General features: G+C 41.1%; 1 protein-coding gene across 1 annotated transcript in view; it reads right to left on the reverse strand.

The window, feature by feature from the left end:
• TGFBR3 (transforming growth factor beta receptor 3) overlaps positions 1-7,545 on the reverse strand; it is a 209,094-nt gene that overhangs the window by 185,619 nt on the left and 15,930 nt on the right. The window lies entirely within an intron of this gene.

The raw sequence follows: 7,545 nt of genomic DNA on the forward strand, positions 1-7,545 counted from the left end.
CTGACAGAGACTGGAGAAACCGGGAGAGTATGGCCCCCAGACACACTTTTAGCTCAGTAATGAAGACACTCCTCAGGTTCACCCTTCAGCCAAAGATTAGACAGACCGATAAAACAAAACAAGACAAACTGAGCACAACAGCCTAGGGGCAAGGACTAGAAGGCAGGAGGGGACAGGAAAGCTAGTAGTAGGGTACCCAAGGTCATGAAGGGAGAGTGTCGACATGTTTTGGGGTTGGTAACCAATGTCACAAAATAATATGTATACTAATTGTTTAATGAGAAGCTAGTGTGTTCTGTAAGCCTTCATCTAAAGTACAATTTAAAAAAAAAAAAAGATGCCAAGACAGCACTAAAGCAAATGGAGGTGGGGAGGGGGGAGGGTTGTGGTTTCAGTACTAATAAAGATCTTTATGGCAAGTACTTTGCAAATGGCATGCTTCTTTTTGACATTTTACATCTTTTGGTGTTATGTAAAAATTTTACAAATATAGAAGAAAAGCAAGGTACACCTATAATATAATATCACCAGTTAATCTGTGGCATTAATCAATGACACTTGACACATGCATTCCCTAGTGTCAGCAAGAAAACACTATCAACTCTGATTAGAGATTCAATCTAATGTTACAATCACAAGGTTATCACAAAGACCAATTAAAACACACTTAGAATCATTCTGAAAAATGAAAAGGAACGATTCTTATTTCAACTGCTTGCCAATGTTTTAACAGGAGAAAAGCCTTCCCTGCCTCTCAACCCTATCTGAGACTTTCTCGTTACTAGACTAGAGGATCCAATGGGTAACTCTGAATGGAGAGATCCGTGGTGGTTAGCGTTAGTATCCCTTCCATGTCCCTAAAGATTACCTCATTCAGCTATTCCACAGTATATTTTCCAGCCTTATACCCCTGGATCTGGTACAACCCACAGAAGCTGTTCAATTCAACAAACATTTATTGAGCACCTACTATGTTCCAGGCAGAGTCCCTGAGTGGTACAGTTAACACTTGGCTACTAATTGAAACAAAATGTTGACAGTTCGAGTCTACCCAGTGGCACCTAGGAAGAAAGTCCTGGCTATCTACTTCTGAAAAATCAGCCACTGAAAACCCTATGGAGTACGGTTCTACTCTGACACACATAGGGTGGCCATATGTTGGAATCAATTTGATGTCAACTGGTTTGGTTTTTTATGTTCTAGGCACTGTGCAAGGAGCTAATAATCCAAAGACAATAAGATATGGTTCCTTCTTGTCAGAAATAAAACTTATCTAATAACTGGGTAAAAGCTCAAAGACCCTGCCTGATCAAAGCCCTGGGCAAGGCAGGATCATCTCAAATAGCTGGGGGTTGCAGCCTTGTTACCCTTACCTAGGAAATAACATCCACAGAACCAACTTACTACCTTCAGAGAAAAAGCAAGTCTGTGCACTTGTAGAAACAGTATGAAAATATAAGAACACTGGCAAAATGAGTTTCTAATTAAATTGCCTTAGTACATTACATCAAGTATTAAGAAAAAGATACTCAAAATGGCTCTTTGCACTAGTAACACTAGTTGCCTCTGAGAAGGAAGGAAATAGGATAATTGGGGGGTAGGGGTGGGAGGGAGTAGGAACCTTTTCATTAAATTCTCTTTTGGGTTTTGTACCATGTGCAAGTATTGCCTATCCAGAAATAATAACAACAAAGTTTTAATTTCAAAAAGAATCTCTTAGATATACCTGAAGATTAAGTTATTATAGGTTATAGGATAGTGGTTAAAAGCCTGCCTAGGTGTGAATCCACTTTGCCATCTACCAACTGGGTGACGTTAGGCAGAGAAGTCTTCATGTATGAACCTTTCCTATGGGCTGTTGTGAGGATTAAAAGAGTTAATATACATAAAGTGCTTAGAACAGTGCCTAGCACACGTAATGAGCAACTGACGGTTCCTAGGCAGCACAAATGGTTTGCGCTTGACTGCTAAACCTAAATGTTGACAGTTCAAACCCACCCAGCAGTACTGTGGAAGAAAAGGCCTGGCAATCTGCTTCTTTTAAGATTACAGCCAAGAAAACCCTATGGAGCAGTTCTACTCTGTAACACATGGGGTCACCAAGCATCGGAATCGACTCAAAGGCAGCTAACAACACCACAACAACATTATTATCACTACTTGCCTGTTTCCTCTAAGGTATTTATATGGATAAGGAGCCCTGGTGGCATAGTGTTAAGCTCTTGGCTGCTAACCAAAAGGTAGGGGGTTCAAACACACCAGCCGCTCCACTCCGTGGAAGAAAGATTTGGCAGTAGGCTTCTGTAAAGATTTACAGCCATAGAAATCGGATGGGGCAGTTCTACTCTGTCCTACAGGGTCGCTATGAGACGGAATCGACTCGAAGGCCATCGGTACTTATATGGATAAAGTAGAGAAATTAGGGTGTGGTTATTTATTTGGGTGTGGTAATTCTAAGCTATTGTAAAGTTTTGTCTCAGAATCAGTTTGATCTTTTGTTTACTGCTAAATAAACGTTGTTGTTGTTAGTTGCTGTAGAGTCTGTTCCGACTCGTGGCAACCCCACAATAGACAAAGGAGGAGACAAGCTTAAGAGTGGAATCATTAAAGAACAAAATTGCGAGTCAAGCTGAAGCATTGGTGGCACAACAGTCTTCCCTCAAAAACTGACTGAACTATAAAGATAATTTTGGAAGCCATGAAATTGAATTCAATCATCCCATGAAGTTCAACATTGCTGTCACCATAATACCACATCACCTCAGGTGGAATGAAAACCTCCTCTGTTCACTTAAAAAGTCAACAACAGCAAAGAGAACGTGTCCTTATTTTTTCCCTTCAAAAACTTAGATTTCCTGAATGGACTGATTCTAAAAGAATATGCTACTTCAGCAAACACTGAAGGCAATTTTTATAAAACAAAGTCCTATAAGGAGATCTCAGAAGAAGATGGCTTCCCGGAGGATTTCTGTATGGCACATAAATCATAACTGGCACGAGGCGTGTGGGAATATTTAACGAGCTTGTGGCACCCCCTGCCCACAGCTGCAGAGGGTCTGTGGGACTATGCTGCGTTAATCCAGGGGCTTAAATCAGGTTTGAAATAACCTTGTGGAAAAGAAAGGCAAATGGTTCTATTAAAAATATAGACTGCAAATTGCTGACAAGAATATTGGGCAATTATTAAAACGCAGCAATTACAGATATAATACAGCCAAGCTAAACAGTTTGATGCCCAAAGGCAAACCACAGCAAGTTTACACCGGATCTTAAAACATCTCCGAGGAAGTCCAAGACAAGTTGAAACTACACACTGCTGTTTCTAACAAAGAGAGAGTTTTCTTCTTTTAGCTTAAAAGTTCCTCCACAATGTAACTTGTTCAAAAAGAAAATAAACTGTGGAGGGTTTTCATCTAACCTTCCCAGTGGTGTGGTGACAGGATCCTAAGGTGGAGAAAAGTAAGAGAGGAAGTGTGTTGTTGAGACACTGATTCACTTAAATTGCAACTTTGGCCAAAACTTGCATACATCACTGCCTTACCGGATGATTTAGGGCTTGGTTCTCTAATTAGAAAAATGCCAGGTGATCAAAGGCTTCCAAAAAGTTGTAGTTTTGAAATAAAACTAGAGAAACACAAACTCATCTTTCTTCTGTGAGGTTATATAACACTTTGCAAAGACAGGGAACTCCTGATCCTGGATTTTTTTACCTCACTGGATCTCTTTGGGCTTTATGAACTAAACACTTCCTTTAGGAATACAAAGATACTCTGAGATGGTGAAAGAAGCATAATTTGGGGTCTACTGTGTAATGTGAGCCCAATGGTGGTTCAGTGTAGAATCCTCGCTTTCCATGTGGGAGACCCAGGTTTGATTCCTGGCCAGTGCACATAATGCGCAGCCACCACTGTCTGTCAGGGGAGGCTTGCATGTTGTTATGATGCTGAACAGCTTCCAGACTAAGATGGACTAGGAAGAAAGGTTGGTGATCTACTTGGGAATATCAGCCAATGCAAACCCTAAGGATCACAACTTTCCAATCCACAACCAATCATGGGGATGATGCAGGATCGGGCAGCATTTTGTTCTGCTGTACATGGAGTTGCCATGAGTCAAGGGCAGTAAACAACTGTGTCAATAACGTTTTTGCCCACATTTGAAAGTAATGTGCTCCATTCACATTCATTCAAAGGATACCAGTACTTTTAGTATTCACAAATCAACAGGAGAAAAATTCTGAAAGATTAATGTGTTTAAAAAAAAAATTCAGATGACTGTGCTACTGATTCTTCCGACTTCAGAGTTGTCCTGTGTCTACACTACTGAAGCCAGTAAACTTAGTGTGCTGCCCCACCACCTTCCTCCATGATCCAACAAAATGTACCACTAAAGATCAAGAGCAGCCAAAAAAACGCTACCCAAGTGAGTCCTTAAAACCATCGTGGGTTAAACCAATGTTCATGTTCAAAAAGAATGGATGAGAACAATATTCCCAGGGTTGCCACTGTTTTCTAAAACAATAAATCTTGCTCTATGTTAAAGCAAAACTGTTGCAAAATGGATGTGTAGCAGCAGACTATGAGCCAGTAAGAAAAAAACGACTAACTACACTTTACATGGCTAACACACCAAGCTATATCCATGAGACTATTCAATATCAGAACTAAATCTCAATTAACCTGTAGCCAATCAATTTCTCAATGATACAAGTTAACATGCTAAAGATTTAGGAATGGCTTTTCAAGTTAGAAGAGGCCCCAAGACCAACACTTGCCGAAAGTAATATGGCACAGTCAGGGCTAGACACGAGGTCTATTTCCATGACCACTACTCTGCCTTCCAGCTCCAGGTCTGTCACTACAAATTGGGGGCCATCTTTCTGTACCTCAACACTCAATCTCTCAAAACGTAACTTTTTTTCCAAGAGCAAGGGGAGCCTGTCACGACTGCCACTGGACAGTAGTACTTCCATGCTGACATTTGCACCCTGCACAAATCATTACTGGTCACAAACCGTGAGCTGACTTCAGGCCCGTGGGTGGCAGCTGTAATAAGTGAACAATCCTTGGTAATACTGTATGACTCAAAGTTCCTTGAAAATGCGAAGGGCAAAATGAAGCACCAACCTGTGTGTTATCAGATCCTAACACTGATACCGTTCAGCCTCCAAACAGGGGGAAGGAAAAAATCAGGAAAATATTTGATGAATTTGAACACATTAAAGACTGACATGATACTAAGTGGAATAAAAAATAACCATTCCCGAAACTCAAACAGTAAATAATATCTAGGTTTCTGTACCTCCACCATGAAATGGTTTTCTAACAGATCATTAAAATGTCTCCAGCTGCCATTTAAGTGGATTTTTTTGGAAAAATACACACCATTAAGTCTGCAAATGGTTAAATACAAAGCTGGAAGAGGAATTGTTCTGATGGCAATTCAATATGTTATTCAGGGGATTTAGAAAAGAGACAGGATGGATGACACAAATATCTAGCTTGGCAGGCTATAACAAGGGGTGTACAGGATGTAGAACAGATACTGTTGTTTGTCTGATGACATTTGGATGCCCTTTAAGACCTGTACACATAGAAAGCCACCTAACTGAGTAACAACAGCAACTCTCAGATATCTCTACTACACAGAAAGACTGGATAACTCCAAACACCCGTTTTCAGCCAGACTTGGCACAAGGAAGGGGCAAAGTCCTGGATTTGGAGAAATCTTTGGAATCACATTCAAGCACTATCTGTATTCAACAAATATTTACTGAGTACCTAATTCGTCCCAGGCACTGTAGAAGATGCCAAGGATGTAGCAGTGAAAAAAGAAGCCCAAAATCCTGCCCTCATGGAGCTTGCATTCTAAAAGTAGCACCATTTACTATTTTAGGCAAGACACTTAATTTCCTGATCTTCATTTCTTCTTTCAACAAACTTTCATGTGCCAGGCACTGGGGGTATAATGGCAAAGCAAAGAGACACGTTCTTTGCCCTTGTGTGCTTAGAGTCTAGTGGGAGAAACTGACAATCGAATAAGCACAAGCACGTAATCACACCCTGTGATAAGAGCTCTGAAGAAAAAGGATAGGTTTAAAGGGTCAGGTGAGGGGCAGCATTATAGGGAGACGGACCCCTCTAGGTCCCTGGCACTGGCGGGAGGAATAAGGCTCGAAAAGGGGTTTGAGCATGATCACATTGGGCTTTTAAAGATTTCCTTGGATACTACAGGAAGAACAGACTGAAGGAAGGCCGGAGTAGATGGAAGAAGATCAGTTAAGATTCTTACAGTAGGTCAGACAAGAAAAGCATGGAGATTTAGACCAGAGTGGAGCCTCAGTTTCTTCATTTGTAAGAAGGTGATAATAACAAACCAACCTTACCTACATCACAGGGTTGTTTCAGGACTTAAATGAGAAATGTACCTGTACAGTATAAAAGGTATCATTATTTATGATTAGCAGGCTGTCTCTAGAAAAGAGAATTTTATCCTGAGACCCAAGATCAACTGAAGACCCAACATGCTATGGCTGCTAGTAGCAAGAAAAGAAAGGAGGAAGATTCCTCATGAACCATCTGAGCTTGTAGGTGGCAACTCCACGGAAAGGAAGACCCAGTGGGAACGGGGAAGAAGGCACAGTGGGCATGAGGTGGGCAGAGCAGCTGGACTCCGCTCTTCCCTCCACTGCCCTCTCTGCCTACAGAGACAAGATGGGCACCACCTCTAAGGCCTGGCCCACCCCCACACCTGGCTGACAGCATGACCACACAGCTCTGGCCCCAGCATCCTCAGTTACCTTGGGGCTAAACTTCCATCCATTCTTAAAGCCCCTCTGTGGTGAGCACATCAAGCCTCACCACAAAATACAGCAAAAAGAGGACGCGGGTGTGGAAACATTTCACAAGGTTGTGAAAGCCCACGTTTCATTCATTTGAAGATCACAGACTAGGAGGGATTTCTCACCCACCCTTGCACTGCTGTTAAGAATCACCTTTCACATTAAACAGGCTTTTTGCATTTTTTATGAGGACATCTACTTTTAAGCTAGAATTAATAGAGAACTGTATTTGGGGGTTCAAAATCTGGCTTACCCAAGTCATTTAGTCTCTGCCACTCCTCATCTGTAAAATGTGAACAATATTTCTTTTGTAAAAAATGAGATAGAATATGGCCTAGGTACCTAAAACGAAACCTGGTCCGCAGAGTATGTTTTAAATAAGTAATAGTCTTTGATGTTATTATGGTTAAAATGCATCTAAGACCTTCAAAAAAAACAAGTAAACTACTAGTAGCAAGAAAATATAAACAGTAATTTGCATTAAATCTTCCATTAATTCTAAGATTAGACTTTATATTTAGAAAATCAAAGTCTCAAGGAAACAATTAGTCCAAAAGACTAACAGACCACATGAACCACAGCCTCCACTAGCCTGAGACCAGAAGAACTAGATGGTGCCCAGCTACCACTACTGATCACTCTGAGTGGGATCGCAGTAGAAGGTCCTGCAGAGGGTAGGAGAAAAATGTAGAACAAAATTCAAA

The sequence above is a fragment of the Trichechus manatus genome, unplaced genomic scaffold, assembly GCF_000243295.1.
Source record: "Trichechus manatus latirostris isolate Lorelei unplaced genomic scaffold, TriManLat1.0 scaffold00058, whole genome shotgun sequence".
Taxonomy (NCBI): domain Eukaryota; kingdom Metazoa; phylum Chordata; class Mammalia; order Sirenia; family Trichechidae; genus Trichechus; species Trichechus manatus.